This window comes from Dasypus novemcinctus, chromosome 18 (assembly GCF_030445035.2).
Source record: "Dasypus novemcinctus isolate mDasNov1 chromosome 18, mDasNov1.1.hap2, whole genome shotgun sequence".
Classification (NCBI taxonomy): Eukaryota; Metazoa; Chordata; class Mammalia; order Cingulata; family Dasypodidae; genus Dasypus; species Dasypus novemcinctus.
In genome coordinates, this window is record NC_080690.1 from 65,877,818 (window position 1) to 65,892,224 (window position 14,407).

Here is a 14,407-nt window from a genome sequence, read left to right on the forward strand (position 1 = left end):
CACGAGTCCTCCAGGCCGACTTCACCAGGGGCTTGGAGATCTACGAGGCCATTGAGGCAGAGCTGCAGGAGCTGGACATTGGAGTGCTGGGTACGGCCCCAGCCCAGCTCAGCTGCCCCCACGCCCTCTGCTGGTCGCCCTCTCTGTCCCGCCTTGTTTCCTTGGACTGTTGGATGGACATGAACCATCTGTCCCCTCTCACTCAGTGAACAACGTGGTATGCTATATGTTCCCGGTGGGTTGGCAAAACTGCTGGATGCTGAGAACCCGGGCAAAGTAAGAGAGTGAACCCCGTAAGAGTAGGTACAAACCGGCTCCACGCTGCTTATCGCACTCCTTACTGCTCCCTCTTGGACAATCGCCAAAATACACCCACTTTGAAGAAATTCCTCTAGGAAATTGCTTTAAAAGCTATGATGCGAATGTGTACTTTCTGGTGGGGCACCTTTCCCAGTGCCCGACAGGTACAACTGTGCAAGTCGGGCCTCACTCAGCCACTTCCTATTGTCTGGTGCTCACGATAAGGAATCAACCACGTGGGCCAGCCAGGTGCTGTCACTGACTGTGAGGACATATAGGTTTCTATTTGGGACCACTGTTCAACTCACAGCTTCTTTTTGCATAATCACTTTACACACATGCTCACACTCTGACTTTCCTGGCTGCTTGTACCTCAGTTTCAGCTGCCAGTCTCTCTCTCCATTAAAGAAAATGGTATATCCAGTTTCATTCCTGTTGGTGAGCTTGCTGGCAAACAACTTGTAGCCAGAATGGCCACTCAGCATACACAATGGCTATCACAAAAGGCACCTCCCTTCCTCCTAGCCAGCTTCCTGCCAGAGAAGCCCGCGCACGCCAACTTCAAAACTACCTCATTCCATCAAGTAGTTGCTTCATATTATCCCAATCCCCTTAGCCTATCTATAATTGACACGTCACCTCAAGCCCCCACCCCTGCCTATATAAGCTGTACCACTTCCTCAATAAACCAGACCTGCGCCACGAGCCTGCGTCTCCGGCGTGGTTACTGTGTGTTTAACCTGGCTGTGTGGTAACGGGGCCCCGCCGTCACTCACAACCCATTCGAGAAGTTTGCCTCACCAAGGCGAAAGCCGTCTAGCTAAAGGCCACAGGGGAACAGCGACACATTCCCATTTTCTAGTCCCTCCGGCAGGTTCCTCAACATCAGCACTGTTGGCATCCAACACCTATTAGAAAATCCAGCCCCTGGGCCAAGCCCCATGTTACGACCTCTGCCTCCCCAGCCAGGTCCCCCTGACGATCGGCTGAAGAAACTGGAGCTGGGATGGGGACGGACCTCAGGCCTTCGTCCAAGAGGCCCACTTTGGGCAGATCATGGGGTTCCCCTGCCTGGCTCACCACCCCCAACTGCAGTTCTGCCTCTCCCATCCCAGACCAACCTAGCCTGTTCCAAGTCTGTCAGCAGTGGGGACTTGCGCCCAATGGGGATTGCCTTGGGAGGGCACCGTGGTGTTGGAGAGCTGGGGGCTGCAGTTAGCCACTTGGCACTCTGGCCTGAGCCACCCACTTTAACACGCAGCACCTCTCTCTGCCGCCTCGGGGGCTTTCCAGGACCCCTCACCCTGCTCAGCATACAGGCAGAGCCTCCTACCTCCCATGGCTCCTTCCACATGATATCTGTGCGACCCTCTGAGTCTTTCTATTTGGAAGACAAGATGGCTCATCACACACTGCTTTTGGGGTCTGGTCACATTGGCCTCTGAAATCTGGGGAACATGTGCTTTCTGAATGCAATGCTGCAATGTCTGAGTAGCGCTTGGCCTCTTTGGGACTTCTGTCTATGAAGAGACTTCCGGCAAGAGGTGCCTGGAGGGGGCCGAGCCCAAGAACTCACTGAAGCCTTTGCAGATGTGATTGGTGCCCTGTGGCACCCTGACTCCTGCGAAGCTGTGAATCCTACTTGATTCCAAGCTGTCTTCCAGAAATACATTCCCTCTTTCTCTGGATACAGCCAGCAGGATGCCCAAGAGTTCCTGAAGCTCCTCATGGAGTGACTCCACCTGGAAATCAACCGATGAGGCCGCCGGGCTCCCCCAATCCTGGCCAACAGCCTAGCTTCCTCTCAGCCCCGATAAGGAGGGGCTCTTCTAGAAGATCCTGAGCTAAGTGATGATGACCGAGCCAACCTAATGTGGAAGCGTTACCTGGAGTGAGAGGACAGCAAGATTGTGGACCTGTTTGTGGGCCAGTTGAAAAGTTGCCTCAAGTGCCAGTCCTGTGGGTATCGCTCCATGACCTTCGAGGCTTTTTGTAACCTGTCCCTGCCCATTCCAAAGAAAGGATTTGCTGGGGGCAGGTGTCTCTACGGGATTGTTTCAGCCTATTCACCAAGGAAGAAGAACTAGAGTTGGAGAATGCTCCAGTGTGTGACCGATGTCGACAGAAAACATGAAGTACTAAAAAGTTGACCATACAGAGATTCCCCTGAATCCTCGTGCTCCATCTGAATTGATTTTTTGCCTCCTGTGACTCCATCAAGAAAAGCTCAGTAGGTGTAGACTTCCCACTGTAGTGACTGAGCCTAGGAGACTTTGCCAGTGATAAAGCTGGAAGCCCCATATACCAGCTCTATGCCCTTTGCAACCATTCGAGCAGCGTCCACTATGGCCATTACACAGCCCTGTGCTGGTGCCAGACTGGTTGGCATGTCTACAATGACTCTCGTGTCTCCCCTGTTAGTGAAAACCAGGTGGCGTCCAGTGAGGGCTATGTGCTGTTCTACCAACTGATGCAGGAGCCACCCCTGTGCCTGTGACATCCCCTTTAAGCCCCAACACCTGTGAAACCCTTTCAAAACCCTTAAGCCCCAGGCTCCCCATTTACCTCAGAGACATCTATTTTTGTGTCTTTTTAATCAGGGAGGGGGGAGGAGTGGTTGTAGGTCCCATTATTTTTTCCCTTCCACCAGGAGGCTCCCTTGTCTCCAGCCCCATATACAGAGCTCACCAGGCTGCTGCCCATGTACAGTCCCCAGTCCCTCAGCAATCTCACTTTTTTTGTGAATAAATTTATTAAGAAAAAGTAAAAAAAAGAAAAAGAAAAGAAAATAGAAAGCACCCCTGGTACATTCAACACATTCGTTCCTATACTGGACTCCCAGGTCCTCTTGCCTGTGGCAATGCCCTAGCAGACTCTTCACTAGCCATCCGACTCTTAACCACAGATATTGATCAAGCAAGAGAACTCCATGAAAATTCCACATCTGCTCACTCCCTACACTATTTCCTTCTTTAACACACCAGCAATGCAAACACCTCACCTGCACGTGCAAACACTGTAGCCCTCCTCTTCCGCTAGGTCTACTTCAGCCACAAGGAGTTAAGCCTTGCAGCTTGCGTCCAAATGCCATTTGGCAAATGGACATTACTCACGTTCCAACCTTTGGAAAAACAAAATTTCTTCATGTAATAGTAGACACCTTCTCCAAATATGTTTTTGCTACTGCATTAGCTGGAGGAAAAACCAAACATGTTATCACTACCTGTCTTCAAGCCTTTAATCAAATGGGCATACCATGGACTATAAAAACAGATAACGGACCCTGCTATTCTTCTAAGCAATTCCAGGAATTCTGCAAAACATGGCACATTACACATAAAAGAGATATACCATATAATCCATAAGGTCAAGCCATCATAGAACGCACACATGCTACACTCAAACAACAAATCAAAAAACAACAGGGGGAATTCCCCCGGGACACTCCCAGAGACACCTTAAACAAAGTCCTAATTACCCAAAATTATTTCTCATTCAATGATAAGGCTACAACCCCACCAGCCAACATTGGGGTGGGCTTAAAGATGCCCCAACGCCCCTGCCTCTAGTTAGGTGGAAGGACCCCCTCACCAATGAATGGAAAGGGCCCCACTCCCTATTAAACCCAAGGGAGAGGGTATGCTTGTGTCTTTCCAGAGAATGCAGAACAGCCAATCTGGGTTCCCAGCCAGCTCATCCGACCAGCCAACAAGGATGAGCTACACACCTAGCAACCCCCCTGCAACTGACACCAACAGTCATTCCTCTCCTCTGCACTGGATCAAAGGAGAACAACCCATCAAATGAGTGCATGCCCGACGACCACAGAGACATTCACCTCAATGACTAGTCAACTGGGGAGACATCAAAAATTTATGCCGCGAAGCTCAACGCCTCGCACCCCTAAATCCAACACCGGAACAACTCTTCCTCCTCATCTGTGCGCTGCTTATGGCTAACTCTTCCCCTGCCACTGGTGAAATGCTATAGACAGCCATAAAACACCCTTCTCTAGTCCTGCCTCTCGCCGCTGACTCTCCACAATTCCCCACTATATTTACCAATAACTCTTCTATTGGACTCCCATGTCTCGAAAATGAACCTATACAGCACCCAGGGAATTTTTCGCTAGATGTCTCAAATCTTCTTATCCTAAAATTCACCATCCAAAACATGACACAATCAGCAAATAAAGAAACATGGGTACAGCTCTTACAATATGAAACAGGAAACCTTTTTGAGAATAGAAAGTTTTCAGCTTCAACAGGTCACTGTAACAGCACTTATAAAACTATCTTGGGACATTTCCTCCTTGCAAATAACCCAAATGTAAAGCTCAACAATACTTGAAGGAAGTCTCCTCCATGGATTAGATGCTCCTACTTACCCACCATCGGTCTTCCCTCTTAGACTATGCTGTCTCCTGAAAACAATTGGGATAACTGCATCGCATTCAATGACCTGCCTCAACTCACTCCATCCCTATGGACATCTAGTCCTGTGCTTCCTGCCATCAGACCCCCACGACAAGGCCACGATCCTCACTTTGCTATACGAACTGTCTTTGGTAAATGGACTTTATGCGGTGAAAATGCCTGCTTAGATCTTCGCCCCTTCATAATCATAAATGCTACGATCAGTAATAGAACTTGGGCATACAATGCCGCAAATGAAACAGACTGGGCCATTGATCTCACTAAGACTGACAATACCACCTTTAACATACAGGCCCAACCTTGTGTTACTCTCCCATTTTTAATTCTAGTTTCTAACAATGAAACCTTCCAATATAATTCCTCACAATGCTCTCTTACCAATTGCTGGAATAGCACCTCTCACCCTTTTGCCTTCATTTTCAGAATACCTTCCCTCATATGGATTCCCATTAATGCCTCTGATTGGGATGGCCCCACTGCAGTATTTACACATAAAAGTTTCAGAGAAAAAAGGGCAATTGGCACCATAATAGTCCTTATCACAACTATCATAATTAGCATCTCAGCAGCCGCCACCAACATTGTCTCATTAGTGCAAACTGGAGCCAATGCACAAACTGTAAATCAGCTTGCAGAATGTACTGCCTCTGCTATGCAAACACAAAACCTTCAAATAACCATATCCATGGTGGATTGCTTAATTTACAGCAGCAAGTAGACCTCCTGGAAAAAGTACTGCAGCTAATACAACTACTGATATTCCCTGTGACACCAAATTTCCTCACATCTGTGTCATGCCAGTTACAGTTACCAATCTAACTAAAGCCAGATTAGAATTGAAAAAACAACTACTAGGGAATTGGAACAATGAATTCCTAAACTTCACCACACAACTTACCCATTCTATCATTGCCATTAACAACACCCGAGCAATAACTTTAAATGCCACTCTATTCACTGAGGTTCTCAATAAATTACATGCCTTCTTCTCCCTTCCCAACCTTGTTACCTTTGCTATCGTTGGAAGTGCATTTATTATCAGTGTGATTTGTCTCAGATGTGTAATACTTCAATTGTGCAACATACGAAAGGATATTAAAGCCTTAGCAATTGTTCAGCAGGCAACGGTAAGTGCTCTAGAAACAGAAGAAGGCAATGCAGAAGCCTTATGACACGCCACAAATATATTCAGCCTTGCTGTTCTGCAAAAGCCGCAGAACTGAAAAATCATCAATAATGTTGCCACAGAGCTTGACTGGTAGCCAATGACAGGTAAGATCCTCAGAGGAAGACAACCTAAGAGAGGCACAGTCACCTTGCCCCACTCGCTTTACAATTTCGGCTCTGCACCTTGCTTCTTGAATTAAAAGGAAAGGGGGAAATGAGGTTAAGTCAGGTGAGCAGCCCATGTAACTAGCGCAGCTGCTCGGCACATTGTGGGATGAGAAAACTCTCAGGCAAGCACATGCTTTGGGGAATACCCTAAAGATGGTGCCGAAGCCTGAGGCAAAAGCATCCAGGTCTGCCCGTGTACTTGCCTCATCCCCCAGCAACAAAAGCAAATGAGCCTACCAGCCTCGCTGAATTAGCATAGCCAATTAGCTACAGACACGCTTGCTAGCAGCATATAAAAGCTATAACACTTCCTGAATAAACCAGACCTGCGTCCAGAACCAGTGTATCCGGAGCATTTACTGAGTGGCCTTTTGCTCGGTCGTCCGTACCTCTGCTAGGTTCCTGTTCTACAACAGGGTCATAGGGTGTCCCCTAAGTCTCAGGTGATTCCTAGGTCAGACCAACTTCTAGGGCACAGTCCTGGGGGCCAGAAAAATTTATTCATGTTTTAAAAAGAGAAATGGAGACCAGGAGTCCAAAGAAGAGCCTGGAACCAGCAAACACCTGGGGGTCGGACCCCACTGGCGCCACTGTGGGTGCCTGGGAACAACGGGGTGTACAACAGATGGAGGCCTTTGGGACCGAAGTCGGAGGGAGGCGGTGAGGCCCACTGGAGCCACGGAGTGTTTAGGCCCAGGATCAGAGCTGTAGGAGTGTTGCTAGCCCAAGGGATACAGGAAGGGTGGGCGCAGGGCCTCACAGGTGTGGGACACTGTGCAGGGAGGGTCCTCGGTCCTGGCCCCCTCCCCCTCTTTCCTCCACAGGCCTTTGTGGGAAGCTTCTAGAGGGTGGTGGGAGCCGAGTACCTCTCCCAGTACCTCTCCCAGGGTGTCACGGTGCAGGTGCCTGACAGCGGGGGGTCGGGGGAGTCCAAGGGGGGAGGTCCCAGAGGGGGTGCGGAGCTTAGAGACCTGGAAGCGCCAGTGGGTGGGGCTTGGATTGGAGATGCCGAGGGGGCGGGGCTCCTGAGGACAGAGGCCCCGCGGGGTTAGAGCCTGAAGCCTCAACAGCTCAGTCCTGCTGGGGGCGGGGTCTGGGAGATGACGTGGGGGTGCCCTAGGCAGTGGGATTATGGGCACAGGGTGGGGTTTCAGGGAGGGCCCGGGGCGCTGTGGGGACAGCACTTTACCCGCCTCCTTCCCGCAGAATGTGAACCCCTGTTCTGTCGCCACCAATATGACCAAGCAGCTGAACCTTGGGCTGTTGCTGAAGGACCCCAGAGACCTCGCTCGGGAGGCCTTGGACAACCTGGGCCTCTCCTCGCACACCTCTGGGTGCCTGAGCCAGGCTGTGTAGGTGCCTCCGGGGGCAAAGGCAGAGGCTGATGGGGCGTTCCGTGGTGAAGGCCACTGGGCCCCAGAAGGGGGAGACTCCCCGAGGAGGGGAGGGCCCTGCCCTGGGCTGGGGACGGGGCTGGAGAGGGCAGAAGGCAGGGGGGTGCCTGATCCCTGTGTGGCTCTTTCCCAGCATTTCCTGCTGAGTTTCTTGCTGCTCAAGTCGTTTCTACTCTGTCAATGGGCAGTGAAGGTTACATTTCTGGTGTTGTCACTGTCTGGACCAAAGCAAAGAAAAGAGGATTGAGGAGGGTGTGGTAGGCGTGGCTGCCTGTCTGTCCCCTCCTCTCCCTGGATTGTTGGGCTGGAGTAGAAGCACGGTGGACCCTGAACCCCCGGGCATTCAGTAGAAGGGTGGCACCTCAAACCACTGGTGGAAAATGGAGTCCCAGCCCCCGCCCCCAAGGCTCCCTCTTCTCCTTGCTCATTGTTTTTGCTTATTGTCTTTTTTTTTCTTTCTTTTTTAGGAGACACCGGAACCGATCCCAGCACCTGCCATGTGGAAGGCAGATACTCAACTGCCTGAATCACTTCCACTCCCCCAGATGGAGTTTTAATATGTGGTGCTGAGACAGCTATAGAGCCACTTGGAGAAAAGCAAAAAATTTTTTAATGTATAAAATTATGATGATTGCGAAGTTTATGAATATAAAAAACACCATTGAATTATACAATTCAAATGAGTGAATTTTATCTATATAATTGGCATGTAATTATATATAATTGTATGACAATTACATCTCAATAAAGATAAGTGAAGAAAATATGCCCCTGTTTGCATTGGCCGGGCTGCCAAAATGCAATATAAGAGAAAAGCATTGGCTTTTACAATGGGGGTTAATTAGCTTAGCCAGGACAATGTCCATTCGAGGTGAACCCGGACTCCTCTGACACATCCTCGAGTCTCCCTTCCCTTTTTAGCCTCTGGCTCCCATGGGTTTCTTGCTCAGCTCCTGGGGCTTTCTCTTTGTGTTCATTCATTTACAAGGGACTGTACTAGGAGGATGGAGACCCACCCTGGGCCATGCCTAACTGCAACAGCCTAGTCAGAATATCCCACCTGCTCCAGGCTCTCATCCACAGCAATGGACCAGGTTTAAGAACATGATTTCCTGAATACACACATCGTCAAAGCACCACAGCAACATTCTGAATGGTCCGACTGTTTCCCTCCCTATCCAGAGGTGGGGGAGGACAGGGGACTCTGTAGAGGTACATTCTAGAACCATCAGAAACACCTTCTGACATCAAGTCTGTCCCATCAGTCGTTACACCCATTGCAGAGCATGGAACAGAAAGGACTGCCTTCCAGCAGTCAAGCAGCCTGAGAAAGTGGCAGCTGCCTGGCCAGAGACTTCCAGTAGCTGAGTTCCTGGGGTTAGGACCCTCTCTAGTCCCAGGTGGAGCAGATCTCCTGTTGTATCAAACACGCCCTCACTGACCGTGTGCTGTTTCAAGCTGACCGCACTAACACACTCAATGACCGGGCCTTGGAGAAGGTCACGGTGCAGATGGAGCCCACAGAGCCCCAAGAGGCACCCTGTTCCGTGGCTGCCATGACCCTGTGCTTCCACGAGCCTGGTCCCTGCTTCATGCAGGTGGAGCAGCCCCAGGAGACCCCACAGCTGTGCATGGTGCTGCATGGTGAAGTTCACAGTTAAGGACTGCAACCTTGCTGGTGGGGAGACTGAGGACCACACGTGTGGGAAGACCCAGAAGTCTCTGTAGCTGATCACATCAAATGAGACTCTGAGGCTGGACTTCATAGCAGCTCAAATGAGGTATGGGGTGAGGTGGAGAAGGAGGAAACTTTCAGCTGGCCTACTACCCAGATGCTGAAGAGGCTGGGGGCAGTTCTGTGAGGATCATGTGAGGACACCTTGTTGGAGGCTGGGCAGTGAGCTCGCTAAATAGTTCCCACACCTTGTCCTGGCTGGTGTGATGTCTTGCTGTGTCGTTTCTGGATTCAGTCACAGTACAGGTGACAGCCACACACTCTGAGCAACTGCCAGGGATGTCACCTCATCATCTGTGGGCCAAGGATGCTAAAAGGCCAGCCTGGACAGGCTCTCTTGCTACCCCTGTCTGCAAACAGTTCCCAGGAAACACGCCTCACTCCTGAACTCAATGGAGACCCCTTAGCCAGGCTCTCAATTAAAAAACAATTAGGAATCATGGAGGCTTTCATTTTTTAAGATGCCCCTGCCCCAGAACACGAGAGTGTCTTTTTTTTTTTTTTTAATAAGGGAAGATATTAGCTTCTTGTCAAACTTACTGCCCTATAGGTTGGAGAAGGGACATCAGAAATGAATAAATTTTTCTCACCTGCAGAAGAAAAGAAAAGAAAAACCCAAAACAGGACAGAATTAAAATATACTGTGTAATAACATATAATCTAGGTGAAAAGCATGTGGAGCTAACATGAACATGGATTATTGAAAAGTGGATAAAGGTATTGATCAGCTTCAGGCTTTAGTAAATAAAATATGAATATTATAATTTTAGATGAACCACTAAAGAATAGAAACAGAATATATAGCTTCTACATTAGCAAATGTAAAAGATAGAATGGTAAATACTATAAAAAAGGAGGAAACAAAATATGAAATAGACAAGACAAAAAGGAACCTCTAAATTAGGTAGTAGAATTTAAACCCAACTATATCAGTCATCACATTAAATATAAATGAACCATTTGCTTCATGATTTTCAGATCATGGTGGGAATCACTGAATTAAACATGCATTGTTTTCAAGAGACATCTAAAATAAATAAATGGCATAAAAAAATAGGAGGGGAGCTGATATGACTCAAGCAGATGAGTGCCTGCTTCCCACATGGGAGTTCCCAGGTCTAGTTCCCAGTGCCTTTCTGGACACAAAAATTGAACAATGAGCAAACACGTGAGGGAATCAACTCAGGGGAGCTGATGTAGGTCAGTCCTTGAGCTCAGGCTTCCCACTTATAAGGTCTCCAGTTTCAATCACAGGCAATAGAATTAAATCATATGGAATCAAATGGAATCAAATATAAAAGAATAGAATAGAACAGAACAGATCAGAATAGAATAAGGAATACTATTCTAGAATAAACGTGATTTCAGAGACATAACAACTAAAAGCAAATAGGAACTTATTGGAATTCAGGTAAACTAACTCTAAAAAGACAACTTTGAGAAAATTGGGGGCATTTGATATTCAGGTACTAGATAATATTAGGAATTCCTATTAATTCTGCAAAGTGTCAAAGAAGCATGGTAGTCATGTAAACAATGTATGTTTGGGAAAGTGTTTTCCAGAAAGACAGAACCAATAGGATATATATTTATATAGCTATGTAAATATAGGGATATTATCTTATAGGAATTGGCTCATTTGACCATGGCGATTGGCAAGTCTGAATTCCGTAGGGCAGGCTGCAAGTTAGGAAATCAATGAAGGTGACTTTGAGTTCCCCAGAAGGAGCTGCAAGTTGGGAATTGTGATGAAAATGATCATGAATTCTCCAGGAGAATCTGGCTGTCTGTGGTAGAGATAGAAATTCTTTCTGACTACTGAAATCATCAGTTTTTTCTTTAAGGCCTTGTTTTCCATTTGTTTTGCCTGTTTGTTTTTTCAATCAAGTTGTGTCATCCTCTTTTTGATCTTTTCTTTGTTCTGTGAGGGTCTGTGCCTCAACTGTGCCATGCAGGTTTGGGATGGCTTTTTTTTTTAACCAGGACTTCCATACAAAGGGACCTCAATTGCTTGAGCCACAGCCATTCCCCCTCTTTAAGGCCTTGAACTGATTAGATGAGGAGACTCCTCTCATCGCTGAACATAGGCTTCTTTGTTGATTGTAGATGTACCCAAGCATATGCAATCAACTGACTAATTATTTACATCCATCAATAACATTCCAGTGCTCATTTGACCAAAAAACTGGATACCATAATCTAGCCAAGTTGACTCATGCAATGAACCATCAAAGTCCACCCCTTGTCAGCTTGGCAGAATATACACATCTCCCCTCCTCCCTTTTCTAATGCATAAAATTTTTATTTTTAAAGATACTTACATTATATGAAATGTTACATAAAAAATACAAGGGATTCCCATATGCCCTACTCCCCACACCTCCGACTTTTCCCCATCTTTCATTAGTTTGGTAGAGTCACTACAATTGATGAACACATTTTGGAGCATTGCTGCATGGCATGGATTATAGTTCACACTCTCCCACTCCATTCTGTAGGTTATGGCAGGATATATAATGGCCTATATGTGTCTTTCCAATGTCATTCAGGACAATTCCAAGTTCCAAAAATGCCCCCATCTTACACCTCTTTTTCCCTCTCCCTGACTTCAGCTTCTCTGGTGGCCACTGTCTCCACATCAATGATATAATTTCTTCCATTGCTAGAATCACAATAAGTCTGTAGTAGAATACCAGGAAGTCCACTCTAGTCCATGTTTTATTCCCCAATCCTGAGGATTCTGGGATGCTGATGCCCACTCCACCTCTAATTGAGAGGGGACTTTGATCCCATGTAGGTGATGGATGGGACTTCTTTGCTTGCAAATGTAGACTCCCACAGTTCCTTTTTGTGGTGTTTGTCCATCCTCACCTCCTTGTTAGTTGTCTTGGATGAGTTCAATGAATTGAAGAGTAGGTGTTGAAATTCCACTGATGCTCAGGGTACAGCTCACACATGGATAGCCCAGAGATTCAAGTTTCTTGGACATACACCTACCAAAGCCATCACCAACTATAGGTTCAAATAAAAGGGACAGAAGAGGAATGTATAGAGTCATCACATCTGAGTCCAAAACTGTCACACTCGGGAGCACAAACTCCAAAGTAGGGCCCACTGTCAAGGCACCAAACTCCAGAGCTATCAGCCATGACCATAGGACCTGGATGTCTCCAGAGCCCTCGGGAGCCCCACTATTTGAGATAGCTCTACTTTGGCTGCCTATGAGATTCTGCTGAGACATGCATAAGCACAACCCCGCTGAAGAACTCCTGACGCATTTTGAAGTCTCTTAGCCATATATACTCATTTATCTTTACTATTTCCCCCTTTTATTCAAGTTCTTTTTCTAGTTCCATCACCAGCTGATAATGGATAGTAAACCCTCAGTGCCAGGAAGGCTCATCCCCGTGACTGATGTCCCATGCTGGGAGGAAGGTAATGCACTTATTTATATGCTGAGTTTGGCTTAGAGAGTGACCACATTTGAGCAACATGGACACTCTCAGGAGGTAACTCTTAGGCACCCTGCAGCTCTTGGTCCAGTTGAAATTTCAAGCACACAGGCTCATGAGCATAGTCATCATTATCAAGGGCCCATCATTGGACCATCCTTCTTCACTGGTCTTTGCCCTGGCACTTGGGGGATTGTTGCTGTTCCATTGGAGAATGTGAGAGAACACCCCAGGTAAACAAAGCACTTCCTCAGTTGTTGTGTGTAAATCTACCTACTATGACAATATCCAAGGAAAATCTGAATATATTTATATACCCTATATGCATGCCCTGGTGAACTCCCTTCTACGCATGCATCCCCCATCAATGACACCCCACACCAGTGCTCCTCCCATGCCATAGTTGAACCCCTCTGTGATCCAAAATTTCTTCAAAAATGAAGCTACTATATTGCCAAGTTCAATTACTAGGAAAATGAAATAGTAACGATAGGTTTAGAGATTAGAAATAGAATATATAATAATTTAGAAAAGCTAAAATAAAGTAAAAAATAAATTGGGTTTTTAAAAAATGAAAAATATCACAAAAACTTTTTTTTGGCATTTTGCCATTCATCACTTTAATAGGTATTGCCCTGTATGTACAGTGAGAAGGCAGTCTGTTCCATTCTTTCCTAATTGCATATATCCTTGTTTTTTTTAAAAAAATTTTATTATGTCCTCAAAAAGTTTTAGATCACAGCAAAGTCATATATACAATATAGGTGATTCCCATATACCCAATATCAAACCCTTTCCCCCTTCCCCAGCAATGATCTTTTTACATGTGGATGTTATATTTGCTACAGGTGATGTACAGATATTGAAACATAGCTACTAGCCATGGTTCCATTATGGTTTACATGATGGTTTACATTTTAGACTACACACTTTTATGAATTTTTGGTGAAATTTAACATGGCCTATATCCATCATTGCATGATCTTGTGGAACACTTTCATTGACACCCAGCTATCCCTTCTTCCATCTATTCTATTCCTCTCTCTCCCTCCCCTCATGGCCCACAGTGACAACCAAGCTTCACTGCTTGAAGGACAAGATTCGTAGATACTTGCAACAATGCTGAGGGATTGACACACTATTCAGTCCTCCCCCATTGGGAGCCACCCATGCTCTCAAGAGACAACCTCCCCTCTGTTTGATAATGTCAGGCCTCCCCAGGATCAGGGTACAAAACCTTCCCATTCATTGTATGGGTCTCCACCCACTGATATAACACACTACTACAAGATGAGCACTCACACACTCCCTAGAAGCCTACCCCCATGCACCCTGTGCCAGATGCCCCCCATCAAACACCTTAACCCAGTAACCATTCCTTATTATATTTTCTAAAGAGTTTTCTCAACTTTATAGTTTCAACCATATAACTGATGATTTCCCATGTTCACCCATTCCTCTCAAACCCCCAATTCCATGGACCATCTGACCCATCCTTCCAACCCTAGCCCCCCTCAAGTCTGCAAAGCCCCACCAGTACTATCCCTATGCCCGTGTCTTATCCCTTCACCTCACAACTACTTACCTCCACTTTATTATAGATTTTGCCAGTGGGGGCGTCAGCTCACAACCTTCCTCTACCACCTATCTCCTGTAAACCTATCTTCCTGTCTCCAGCTCTCTGAGACAGCTTGATTTGCTTAATTCATATCAGAGAGGTCATGTAGTATTTCTCTTTCAATGCCTGGCTTGCTT

At 46.8% G+C, this 14,407-nt stretch overlaps 1 pseudogene; it reads left to right on the forward strand.

Moving 5' to 3' along the window:
• The first annotated feature begins 219 nt into the window (after positions 1 to 219).
• On the forward strand, positions 220 to 2,924 carry LOC101441068 (ubiquitin carboxyl-terminal hydrolase 21 pseudogene; annotated as a pseudogene).
• The last annotated feature ends 11,483 nt before the right edge of the window (positions 2,925 to 14,407 follow it).